Source organism: Petromyzon marinus, chromosome 46, assembly GCF_048934315.1.
Source record: "Petromyzon marinus isolate PM22_M1 ecotype Great Lakes invasive population chromosome 46, UKy_Petmar_22M1.pri1.0, whole genome shotgun sequence".
Taxonomy (NCBI): domain Eukaryota; kingdom Metazoa; phylum Chordata; class Hyperoartia; order Petromyzontiformes; family Petromyzontidae; genus Petromyzon; species Petromyzon marinus.
Genome location: NC_133712.1, coordinates 8,861,233 through 8,874,583, shown reverse-complemented (window position 1 = coordinate 8,874,583; position 13,351 = coordinate 8,861,233). Strand labels below are relative to the sequence as shown.

The 13,351-nt window shown below is 48.7% G+C and overlaps 1 long non-coding RNA gene across 1 annotated transcript; it reads left to right on the top strand.

Moving 5' to 3' along the window:
* The first annotated feature begins 998 nt into the window (after positions 1–998).
* Positions 999–10,123, top strand: LOC142930989 (uncharacterized). The gene is made up of 3 exons (XR_012946987.1): positions 999–1,592; positions 5,339–5,451; positions 8,389–10,123. It is a non-coding gene; the product is annotated as an uncharacterized LOC142930989 (long non-coding RNA).
* Positions 10,124–13,351: the final 3,228 nt, after the last annotated feature.

The window sequence follows — 13,351 nt, the reverse complement described above, 5'->3', positions numbered from 1 at the left end:
CAATTCGTAGCATATTGATTTTAAAATAAATAATACAATCTTTGTGGTAATAATAATTTTAAAATTGTGTACAGTTTGTACACGTTATTGTAGGGGCACATGTTAATGCAACTTTTATCATTTTTCAGGCACACACGAAGGTGAAAAAAAAATCAAAATTATGAATGCAGTAAAGTGTATGTTTAAACATTTATGTCGGACAAATCCTTTGAGATGCACGTTTATACTGGTAGGAAACGTAGTGGACTGGAAGCCCAACCTGGATTAATTCACAGGAGGCAGGGGATTAATTGTGTATGTCTGTGGATGTCTGTCCACGTGTATCCGGACACCCGGATATATAACAAATGCGCTCCTAGTGGGCATTACTGGTAGGAAACGTATTCGACTGGAAGCCCAACCGGGATTAATTCACAGGAGGCAGGGGATTATACACTGCACTTTCTGGTGCGACTGATGGGACCTCTTTTATGCTGTACTTTCTGGTGGGACCTCTTTTACACTGCACTTTCTGGCGTCGTTTTTATAATTCTGCTTACTTTTCATTTTGCTTTCTTCTGCGCACGACCCTAACAAGTTTGCCTTAAATATCCGTACATAATTACTTCATAATTACTTCAAATTTCCTACTAGCCCCCTCCGCAGGAATGTGTTTGCCTTGCGACAGGAAATCTGTTTAGCCATCTCACTCCAGCGAAGCATCATCTGACAACTCCCACGCACGCGCTCCCCTGCCAATTAACACTGGACACGTGTTCCATCGTCTTTACGTCTTGCAGCACTTTGTCAATGAGTCATTCCATCATTCATTCATTGCCACATGCACCCGAATGTTGCTGTACCATCCATATGGGGGGGGGCGGGGGGGGTGGGGGGAGGGGTGGGGCGGGGCGGGGGGGAGGGGTGGGGCGGGGGGGGCGGGGGAAGACGTGAATCAGAAATGAAATGCAAGAAGAAGCTGGGTTCGATTCCACTCTCGGGCATCTTTCTGTGTGGAGTTTGCATGATCACATGCTATTCGGCATGGATTTCCTCCGGGTTCTCTCTCTTTTCATCCCAAAGCTAAAAATATATATTAAATTTAACTGGTAATGTCCAAACATCAGAAAAAGCTTAAACGTTACCTGCAAACTACTCAACCGGGATTACACGGATAAACTTTGTCCCCCCTTCTGTGAAAACTACAGCCATCGGTTTAACTACGGGCTTGGAGTTTAACCCAGGCCTTCAGCAGTGCCAGCTCAGTGCTCTGACCTATGAACCACGAGACTGCCCCTGTAAGCCGTATTTGATTGATAGGCATTATTTTACCATGTGGGACCCATTGAGACAATAACTTCTCTTTTTTGCCAGGGTGGCCTAGGTCAACAAATGACAACCAGTGCTGACCACAATATATATAAACACAATGAAAATGAAACCAAAATGTTACATTTAAAACCAATTCGCATGCAACAAAAGCCATGCTCGTTACTTACTTGTTTCTTTTATTTGTGCATTATATCTTAAATGCAGATAACGTCTGCCAAGGAGATGGAGCGACGAAATCAGCTCGTTTGCCAGCGCCAGGTGGATTGTTACAAAAAATGATGGTGAGAGATGACTTGGGGAGGCCTTCATCCAGCAGTGGATTGATCATGGCCGGTGATGATGATCACTTGAACATCACCGTTCACTTTATCCACAGGTTGTGGACAACTTAACATGAAAGTGGGCCTATACATCAACACTCCGAATTATCTGTGCATGATTAAATACGCTTAAGTTTGTGGACTGCTTTCATCACGTCCAATTAAAGTAACCTTGTACATTTTAACATGCGCATTGCTTACCAGAAAAAGACAATTGACGTGCCATTGTACATGTATTGGTATTCATATAATAACATTTTGTATTTATAGCGTGTTTAATTTGGTAAGATACACCGGCCATTAATAATAATAATAATTTCCAACCCGCTGTCAATCCACTGCTGAACTGAGGTACTCTCGCACCGTACCAGTCATTGGATTTGTTTGGCCATACTTCACCATGCTGGCCAATGCCAGTTGCTGTCGGGAACAAGTGCAGGTTCCTTGGGACCGGCTCAGATATCATTCACCGCTGAAGTTTTCTGTGGCTGGGAATGGAACTTGGGTCACCGGATGTGTAATGCAGTGACTTGCCCCTAGGGCAATCCACTGCTGAATGAAGGGCTCCACACTCAGACGTGGGACTGATTTGACCAGGCTTTATTCTTCGTCGTGCAGGTCAGTGTGGGTTGGTGAAGGGAAAGGCCCAGCACCGGTTCAGACATCACGTGTGACCGATGTTCGCCAAGGCCAGTAATCGAACTGTGTATGTATCAAACAATAAATAAAAGCGTGAGATATTGCCTACATATTCAAACAACAACAAAAAGCACACTCGCAGCCAAGCACACGACTGTTATGAAGAGGCCTGATTCACGACTAAACATCCAAGAACGTCTTCTCTTGACTCGTCATCGTCACCATCAATCCACTGCTGGAGGAAGGCCTCTCCCAAGCCGTCACGATCTCTCACGATCCTGCGATGTCGCAATGCACCCAGCGCGTGCACACTCTCTAGAGCTGACCCCGTGACCCCACGACCCCATGACCCCCATGTCGCGATGTTTCCCTCGCCCTTCCAGGGAGACGGCTGTCCCGTTGCGCAAGATGGACGGTGTTTTGTTGTTTGCCTTGTCCGTGACGATGCTTGTGCACCCTTTTTGCAGCTCAATGTGGGAAATCTCGAGTGCGAATTCCCCACGCGCGCCACATTGTTCGAGCCCAAGGTCCAGTGTCCGGTTGGGGGGGGGGGGGCGTTGCTGGCTCAGCATAATAACCCTCGACGCAAAGCTAAAAAGCCGGTCATCCGAGAGATGGACTGGTCCCCGCCACGAGGCTGTTGAATTTCCACTGCTTGGAGCTACTAGCATGACTATTTTCCCACTTGTCATTTGTAGAGCGATACTATTGAGTTTTAATGTTTATAAACACGACGTGTCTTTTAAAATTTGAACAAAAACTGAGGTTAAGCGCAAAGGAAGCACCGTAAAAAAAATTGTCACGCTTGGAATTACATTGAGAGACTTATCGAGGAACACGTGGCTTAGACAACATACCCAGGTTCAAGATGATTAAGGAAAGTAAGTGACCTTGGCAGGACAAGTCACGAGAATGGATGATGGCCAATAGTCAGGGATAATTATGGAGTTGCGGCCAAGGGATTGAATGATGAAATCAGCTCGTGTGCAGTTGCCAGGTGGATTGGTGCTTTGCGATATCATGATGGATTGCAACAGCTTAGGGACACTTTCATCCAACAAACGCTTGCTCATGTCTGATGATGATGATAATGATCATGACAATGATGAATCACCCCAATTATTTACCTAAAAAAGCCTCATGGAGGTGGGAACCAGAGAAACCAGAACAAAACGAACCGTACATTTGAGCGGACCACGCACAAAGCTGTCCACAGATGGATTACTTCCACGCTGCTTTAACAAAAATAAACCTTTATTATGGTGAACGCAGCTTGTACACTTTGCAGGATCTGTCTCAGTGAATATCTTTAACGTTAAAACGCGTACACACGCAGAGCATCGTTTTAAAGCAGGCTGCATCCATCACACTGCCTTAATTAATATTGTAATGGTACCAAGGATTAATGCATAATTCAGCCAGTGCACTCATAGTGGGGGCGAGATGGATTTCAAGAGCTGACACGAGAGCACCGCCACTGACAATTGAATGTATTAGTGGATTGATGATGTCGTTGACAATGTTGAGGAGGAGGATCATAATGATCATTGTCAATGGGCCCTGGTGCAAAGGATGAAATGAGGCCCCAGGTCGTAGCCGAACGCCTGGGCCCCTCTGGCACCATTGTCCCCAGCGCAGTTGCACCGCCTACACACCCGGATAGCTACGCCACCGATTTTAGGCGAAGGTAAAGGCGCCGCCCTGAAACGTCTCGCTCACCGACCGACACTGCTGGTGGAAAGGGCCCCGACTCGAGCGAGCTCTAAGAAAACCCCTCTAAGAGGGTATTTGGCCTACTCTTCCACGCTGGACAAACATCATGGGGGCGGGTGGGGGGAAGGTAGGAGCACGCACACTTTACCCCACCGCACGTGATCTGCCGATCGACTAACTGCGGTGTATTCATTCATTCTCCTGGGGGCAAACAGCGGCAGCGGTGTGGGGGGCTGGGTGGGGTGGGAGTTGTATTTGATAAACTCGCCTCGTTGTTGCAATTCCCGTGCCAGGATTTCCCAAGCGGACACTGGCACATCAGTGTGCCGTCCACCGCATCGCTACACCAACAAAATTGCTACCGATTTTAGTCGTTTTCTTTGTTAAGCCGCGGTTCAAATTTCGATCGCCTAATGAAAGAAGTACGCTTGGCGCACGGACGCCGACGAATTAAAAAGACAATAATCAACAACGTGAAAAGTGCAATGCGCTACGAATGAGTGGAGTAAGCCCCCTTGTGTTTGTTCAATAATACATTTTAAAAATATATATATATAATGCTGGAAGCAAAGTACTGGCGCTCGTGGCAGCTGTTGCTTTCCGTGTGAATGCCACCGTGGAATTGAAGGGTGGCCAGCTCTTGTTTGCCGACTCTGCTGTTGTCGAGAGAAAGCGCTCCTCCGGTGTCTTGCTCAGCCCTCCTGGCGAAAGGTTAACCATTGAGGGACCGCGTGATATTGCAATGTGTGCTGTTGCCTAGCAACCGAGCGCGCCCCCCCCCCCAGCCCCCCCCAGCCCCCCCGTTATTATCGTTATGGTTATCATGGTATCATTACTCTTATTATTGCCACTGTTGAGAAGGCTGCCGCAACGGACGTAATGGGTAGCGCGGCGGCGGTGCGCTGCGCTTGCAATTCGCCCGTTCGGGTTCTATCTCCCGGAGCGGCAGGTGAAGCAACGGTGCAAAGTTTTTGTAAAATCGTGCACCGCCTCCTCTGTTCGCGCCAGCAGCGTGTGGGTTGGGGTAAAGTGTGGGTAACTCGCACATGTTTCGTTTTTTCTCTCCCGAGACGTCTGGCCAGCGTGCGAGAGGAGGTAAATCTAGCATTTACAGGGGCCTCTCTAAAGCTCCCTCGAGTGGGAGGGCCCTGCCACCAGCAGTGGCGTGTGCAGGCAATTGCAGGGCTGCGCCTTTTACCCTTCATTACAACTGTAACATTATTTCAATTCATTATTTAGTTCAACGTCAAATATTCATGCGGGCTGGAGCCTGTTGAGATTCGTCATTCAGTGTTTCGATTTGACATGAAAAACCAAGGTGCATTATATTACTCCCGTACTGTATTGTTCTTCAGCCCCTGTGGAAGCTACCGGCACGTGGAGCGAAACGTCGGACATCGCGCCGAATAACACGCAGCGGCACGTCCCAAAAACACATGGGAACAGCACGACCGTGAAGACCTAGGAGGTACAGTCGCATATTACTGTATTATTACTACGTTATTAGGATACATTCATCTTCGAAATAAAGGCAAAGATAAATAACAATTGGTGGTATTTTTACCTTTCACCTTCATCAGCAGTGTCAGGCTCGCTTGGAACAAATGTTGCTGGTCGGTATGGAAGACCCGTAGGCCAAGAGGGTTTAACGTATTTAGTGGGGTTCTTTTATGCACTGATGTAGAATGGATGTAAATTTACATATTTACCCACCGCAGCACATACACACATTGCACCTTTTCAATTCAATTCGCATTTGCATCCGCCGAACCGGCAATATCATCAATGCGAATCCCCAAGACCTCCGATGCCAGTCAGTTAATGAGTTACTCCCTGCCTCTTATTAATGTCTTTTTGCGTGAGAATAACGCCAGTGGTGATCCTGTGGTGAGACTTTCGCCTCCACTGGCCCGGGGCTATAAGTAGGAGAAAAGCACCACCACAATGCTATTTTTTTAAGTTATTTGTTTACCTTTTCGATACTTTGCACTCCTATCGTGTTTTTTATACCGTTTGGTGTTGTAACGTTCTGAAATGCCCCTTCTGAACATCTGCGAAAAAGAGCTTTATAGCTCATTGGATTCTTCCAGTATAAATACATATTCATGTTCTGGAGCCCCACGGTGACGAGATGTTAACTCCCTTGCCTCGTATACAGGAGCTAGTGGGTTCGATCCCGACCCTGACGCCTGCATATTTGGGGTTTGCGTGTTCTCCCCGTGGTGGCGTGGATTTTTCTCCGAGTCCTCCCGTTTTTCCCTCCACATTTAGAACAATGCGTTTAGAGTATATGGCCGCTATACATTTCCACACAGTGATAAGCCACTTCGTTGAGCTGTCATTCGTGGCCAGGTCGCTTCTGAAAAAGAGCTACATAGCTCAGTGGGCCGTACCTGGTAAAGCAACAACATTCTTACAGCAGGGCAAGACAACCTGAGACTCTCGCTTGTTTAAGAAATTATTTACTGCTCACATTTCTCGGAAACTGCTCCACGCTCTCGGAATTATAACGGAATGCATTTCACAAAAAAATTGTGCGACGCGGTTTTTTTTTCTCTTGTTCGCGCGACTCCTCGGTGGGTTTATTGTACCACGTGTTGCGTCTAGTCCGTCGTTAACTATTAACTGTTATTGGAAACCGTTTTGATGCAAGTCTGCGTTCACGTGTCCGTACAAGAATTCTAGCTGTACTCCAGTGGCTGCGTGGCTCCAGATCAATTAAGTCAAGGTGTCATCATGGCCAATTAGCCAAAGCTGTTGATGCCACACACCCCCGCTGCCCACCCACCCCCGGCAAGATCCCGTAGATGTTGTGCCGTAGACACGCAGGTCCCTCCGAGGTCAACGCTCACAGCATCCCACCATCTGCTCGTGGGTCGACTCTTCCCCTTGGTCGTAGGAGTCGTGGAGATACCTCCAGTACCTGTTCCTCCTGCCCCATCCTGTACGCATGTCCCACCCAGCGCTGCAGTCTTTACCCCTTCATACATATATCTATCTATCAGAATCACAATATGTATTTATGTTGGGGAATTCTGATGAAGCGATGAAGCTCTTTTTCACAGATGCCCAGTAGTTTCACAGATGTCCATATCTACAACACCTACCTGCCATGTCATCTTCCAGACTCGTGCACTGCTTCTCCTGTCTTGCCGTCAAATTCCTAGCATCTTCTCAGACACCTGTGCTCAAATTGCAACTATGAAATGTATATTTGAGCAGCATTAGTTGGTGTCCATCGCTCTGAGTTCATAGAGTAATGCAGATCGCACACCCACCTCAAAAATAATACAGAGATAAAATTCTAGATGGTTCAGGTGGCTAATAGGAGGTGAGAGGTTTTCGCAGCTCGGATTAACACGGTTGTCTGCGTAAAGTACATGCATAGAGCGATAAATCAGCACTGCTGATATCCTGGGTTGGGAATCTGGGTTTCAGTTACCCGGGCACTCAAGCGCAGTGTTTCAAGCTAATGTTTTGGTTTAGCTACGTGAGACCTCAAGAGACCAGGATAGAGACTAATTTCCAAGAGTGACCCGGGGCATTAAGTCTACCAGTAGGGGGGGCATGATTGCTGTGTATAATCCCAATTGAGTAATGTGAGTTGAAGATAGGGTTGCTATCTGTTTTAGTTTTCCCAGGATCGTCCTCTTTTTGAGATATCTGCTGTCAAGGGAAACGTATAAGTATTCCCGGAACATTAAGAGTCCTGGTTTTTGTCAGTTGCATTATCATAGTAAAAATAATAATGTACCAGTCAACACAACGCATTCACGTGTAGATCTCTCCTCCTCTAGTGTTGCGACATATTCTTCTTCCCATGTTACGTCCTAGGCGTTTTTGTTCCTCAGAGGTGGCAACTCCAGTGCATCGCCCCAGCCCAATCGCCAAATGGAAGCACCACAACTCACGTTCAAATGCATATTTTTTTTCACTTAACACGGCATATTCTCGCACTCAGGACTACACATTTTACTCTGTCATGCAAATTCAGACTCCGTGCAAGGACATATTAGGCCTGGCCACCGAATGCAAATGACAATGCCTCTGCAAGGCATTTGAGGAATTACCTCGCACCACGTGATTCACCGCTCGGTGCGAGATGTCAGGACGCCAAATGTCTCCGTCTCCGTGACATGACGCCAATTTGCACAATGGGAAAATAATTTGAGCGACACAAGACAGCGCCGTAAAACATTGCATGTACAGGAGTTATAATAACTCACGCCTGTGGTGCGGTCCACATGTCAAGAACGAGATCGCAGCGGCCAGATTGTGAAACGAATGAGCACAAGGTCCGCGGACATTTTCTTTATCATGTTCTCAATTCCCGAGTCCGTCCTTCACCCCAGGAATTGCATTAACGTACTGAACCGTGCGCATCTATTCTGTAACGTTACTGCAGCGGATTCATCTGCGGACGTCGCTCAGTTCTGCTCTACCGCCACCGAAGTCTGGAGCGCCCCTTCGCCCTTGCCGGCCGCGCTGTCGGCGTCCCGGGCCCCTTCAAATCCTGCCTCTGGGACAGTGTTCTTCATGGCAAGGCCCGCGAGCCACTGGCGGCCACTGGTGGCCTTGAGTGAGGGCCCTGACGTGCGGCCCCCCTACAATGCACAAAAGTTAAAACACCCCCTCTCCCCTCTGAAGATTAGTGAAGAACACTGCTATAGACCTTGCTCTGCTCCTCTGCCTTTGACTCTGTCACTGCCGCCCTCTCTCCGCAAAAACACAAATACGTTGCGCTATTTCTGCACAGCGTCTTGAGACGCGGTCGCATGTAGCTGTTGCAATATCCCAAATGCCATCGTACTCGCCGTGAAAAGTCTGCTATCTAGTATAAGAGTATGAAAAATAATAATAGCTTATACCCTTTCTGGCAATATAACAGGTATTAAGATTTTTGATTTAAAGCTTTCGTGACTGCAGGGATTCATATTTGTGGTTCTTTCGAAAGAACCAAGAATAGGTATTAAGATGTTTAAACATCAAATGTATACATTTTGGAAGGAATCAAATCTGCATGTGGTGAAAATGCAAACAAACACGCTCTGATAATATGTGCATTGTCTTTGAAACTGATTGGCCTGCACCAAGAATAGGTAAAACATCTGCTTATTTTTTTAATACTTTATACTGTCAAAAAAAGGTCCCATGATATAGTATATGAGCAGTGCCGGATCAAGCTAGCGCAGGGCCTGTAGCATGTTATAAAGGGGCCCTAAATAAAAGAAAATACCACGTAAAATATTAAAACACATACATATTTTACTTGCATCGTAAAGTAATTGTATTTTTTCATTTGCTATACAGCCAGATAATACGACAAATCGCTAACCTTAAACACCCAGTCGTTCATAAAAGTTGAAGGCGGTATAGTGCTATAGTAATAGAGAAAGTGCAAAATCACTGAACCGGAATTTGACAGCTTGAAAGCATTTAGCGCGGGGCCCTTGAAAGTGCGGGGCCCGTAGCTACTACTACATGTGTAGCTACTTTTCCTCCTAGGATAATCCGGCCACTGTATACGAGCATCGCTCTTAAGTGGCTCCGTTGGGTTGCTTTTTTTCTCTCTCGAAAACTTCGATGCACAGACGACGCTGCGATGTGAAGGTCAGGGCCCGCGGCCGTGTATTCCCCGCCACGACAACGAGCCACCGGGGGCGACCTGTTACAATGGATCATCATCCTTTAAGCCACGTCGCAGAAGGCACGACCCGCACTGATGGTGGCGGTGGCGCGTTGGCTCAGACGTAGCGTTGACATTTTTTTTTGTTAATCGTGCCACCTGCTCTTCCCGGGAGGGCACAAAACAAAACAGATGCGTTGCTTAGATTTAATTCAGAGCCGATTCGCGCAGGCAGAGGCTTTGGCCATCTCCCTGGCGGCAATCGAAGGCTTCGGGGTCGCTAGCTCGCAATTACGGGAGCGTTGCAAACCGCTCTCAGTGACCAACGGGGCCTCCGCACTGGCACTCCAGAGATCGCCGATTCGGTTCGATCTCCCGGCGTGGCAATTGAAGAAATGGACAACGGTAAAAAAAAATTCATCACCCACAAGCCCCCCTCTCACACCGACCTGTCGCGTGTGGTGGGGTAAAGTGTGTGTGGGGGGGGGTACTCTTTGTATGGTCAGTGTGGACGTGTAGGCCAAATATCCTCCAGCGGGGAGGGGGCGGGGGGGGGCGGGGCTCTTGTAGTGGAGGCCCATCTGCCAGCAGTGGCGTGAGCACGCAATTGCAGGGGCCGCGCCTTTACATCGTTGTTGTTTGTGTGTCCTTTGTGGGCTAAAACGCCGCACTTTGCATCGATCTGCAGGAAAACGTCTTGCCTGTGCGAGCGGGCGGGCGTGGCGTGGCGTGATGCTCACCTCTCCGTTGTGCGATGCTCACCTCTCCGTTGTGTGACACCGAACCAAGCCGATGGGTGTTGCCGCATGCCTTCGACAGGAGGCAGCCACCTCCAAGGACGTCCGCTGTGAGAAAACAGTAAATACAACACCGGACGGCTTCCCAACGTAATCAACAAACAGCATCCAAATGCATTTGGCTTCAGTGGCGTGAGCGGGCAGTTGCGGGGCTGCGCCTTCCACCACCACCCCCCACCGACGAGCAGGCAGCGGGGTCTGTGCTCAATTAAAGCGGCTGGCATTGCCGCCAGGAGGTTGGGTGACCCACCACGGGATTCTGTGCACGCTGTAGCACGCTGCAGCACGCCGACATGCCGCGCGTGTGTCTGTCTGTGTGTGTGTGTCTGTGTGTGTCTGTGTGTGTATCTGTGTGTGTGTCTGTGTGTGTCTGTCTGTGTGTGTGTGTGTGTTTGTGTGTGTATCTATGTCTGTGTGTATCTGTGTGTGTGTCTGTATATCTATGTCTGTGTGTGTCTGTGTGTGTGTCTGTGTGTGTCTGTGTGTGTATCTGTGTGTATATATGTCTGTGTGGGTGTATCTGTGTCTGTGTGTGTGTCTGTGTGTATCTGTCTGTGTGTGTATGGAACATCTTCGCCGGTTAGAAACATTTAGGCTGGCCTGCCTACGATCCATCCTGGGTTTAACCAGACTGGATTGTGTGAGGAGCTCACAAATCCTTGAAAGATCTGGGCAAGGTCCCATCGGTGAGCTCCTCCGGCGGGCAAGGCTGCGATGGCTGGGTCATGTAGCCCGCATGCCGAGCCACAGCATGCCGAAACAGCTTTTGTTCGGCCGGATCGAGGGGGCTAAACGGGCGCGGCACGGGCTAGAGAAGAGATGGAGTGATGTGGTACAGGAGGACGTGGAGCTGAGTGGACTTGCCGATGACTGGTACCAGCGGTGTCAAGATCGGCCTCTGTGGAGGAAGCTCGTGAAGGACGCTACTGGGCAGTTGGAGGCAGTCGCCCTCCAACAACAACGGAGGGCGGAGGAGCGACGCTCACAACAACGAGCGGAGCGCCGGGTGTCTAGGGCACAGCAGGTTGGCACAGTAGGGGGCACAGGTGGTGCATCAGCCAGTCATCTCAGTCATCTCAGTCAGTCGACCCGTGGCACCTGGGTCTGCCCGTGACCTCCTGCCCGCGGGCGTTCGACACTTCACGTGGCCTCAAGGTGCACATAGCCTGGCACAAGCGTCGTGGTGACGTCACCGCCACTTAGTGGCGAATGGCGGTTGATGTTGATATCTGTGTGTGTATCTGTGTGTGTGTATATGTGTCTGTGTGTGTATCTGTGTATCTGTGTCTGTATGTGTGTATCTGTGTCTGTGTGTATGTCTGTGTGTATCTGTCTGTGTGTGTATCTGTGTCTATATCTGTGTGTGTATCTGTGTCTATATCTGTGTGTGTATCTGTGTCTATATCTGTGTGTATCTGTCTGTGTGTGTATCTGTGTCTGTGTGTGTCTGTGTGTGTATCTGTGTATCTGTGTCTGTCTGTGTGTGTATCTGTGTCTGTGTGTATGTCTGTGTGTATCTGTCTGTGTGTGTATCTGTGTCTATATCTGTGTGTGTATCTGTGTCTATATCTGTGTGTGTATCTGTGTCTATATCTGTGTGTGTATCTGTGTCTATATCTGTGTGTATCTGTCTGTGTGTGTGTCTGTGTGAGTGTCTGTGTGTGTATCTGTATCTGTGTGTATTTGTGTGTGTGTATCTGTGTCTGTGTGTGTGTCTGTGTGTGTGTCTGTGTGAGTGTATGTGTGTGTGTCTGTGTCTGTGTGTATTTGTGTGTGTATCTGTGTCTGTGTGTGTGTCTGTGTGAGTGTCTGTGTGTGTGTCTGTGTGAGTGTCTGTGTGTGTGTCTGTGTGAGTGTCTGTGTGTGTGTCTGTGTGTATTTGTGTGTGTATCTGTGTCTGTGTGAGTGTCTGTGTGTGCGCCAGTGTCGCGATTAGCGCGCTGCGCTACTAACCCGGCAACCTGAGTTCGATTCCCGCTCACGGCCAACACCAGTGACGATTGTCTGAATAGATCCTGGGCCTCCCCTAGGTTGACTCAGCCTCAAATGAGTACCTGGCACGGTGTGTAAACATCGCCACTGGGGAAACAAAGACGGCCGGCCGTGGTGCTGCCTAACCCAACCCCCTTGTGGGCCGCGACCGTCTTCATAGATACTCGCTAACAGCACTTGCCCCAACAGTCTGCTAAAGGCTATACGGAGGATCTTTGGTTTTTTTTTTTGCCCACGCCTTTCTCATTTTTTTCACATCCCCCTTCTTCTACTTCATTGGCACAACCTCCGCTAATTGGTGCCCCGTGGCTGCTGCTTGTGAAATGTAATGACAATAACCAATGCACCTGCACACGTGCCAACAATCGCCACCGGCGCGCTACAAAACCTGGAGAACGGGGCTCCCCTCCCCCCCTCCACATCTGGAACTGGAGCCTCGCTCTCGACGCACACAGGGGTCAGTGATGTCCAGGGACTCCTCTACTTACGAACATTCGACTTACGAACTTTCAGAGATACGAACAAACCTGTCCTTATGTCCAGTTGAAGCTGTTCGGACCGAGAGTCGTAAGTTCAACCGACGCGCAATAGATGGCGGTGACGGCATCTACATCGACATAACGTGAAGAACCTGTGGCATCTACATCTGCAGAACATGAAGAACCAGTGGCATCTACATGCAGAACATGAAGAACCAGTGGCATCTACATCTACATAAGGCGAAGAACCAGTGGCATCTACATCTGCAGAACGTGAAGAACCAGTGGCATCTACAGAACACGAAGAACCAGTGGCATCTACATCTGCAGAACGTGAAGAACCAGTGGCATCTACAGAACACGAAGAACCAGTGGCATCTACATCTGCAGGAGATTATTATACAACTTGGAAAGCCATTCCGTGTGTTTAAAGTACATGCCGTACAACGTGTTTGGAATCGACAGGGGCAATGT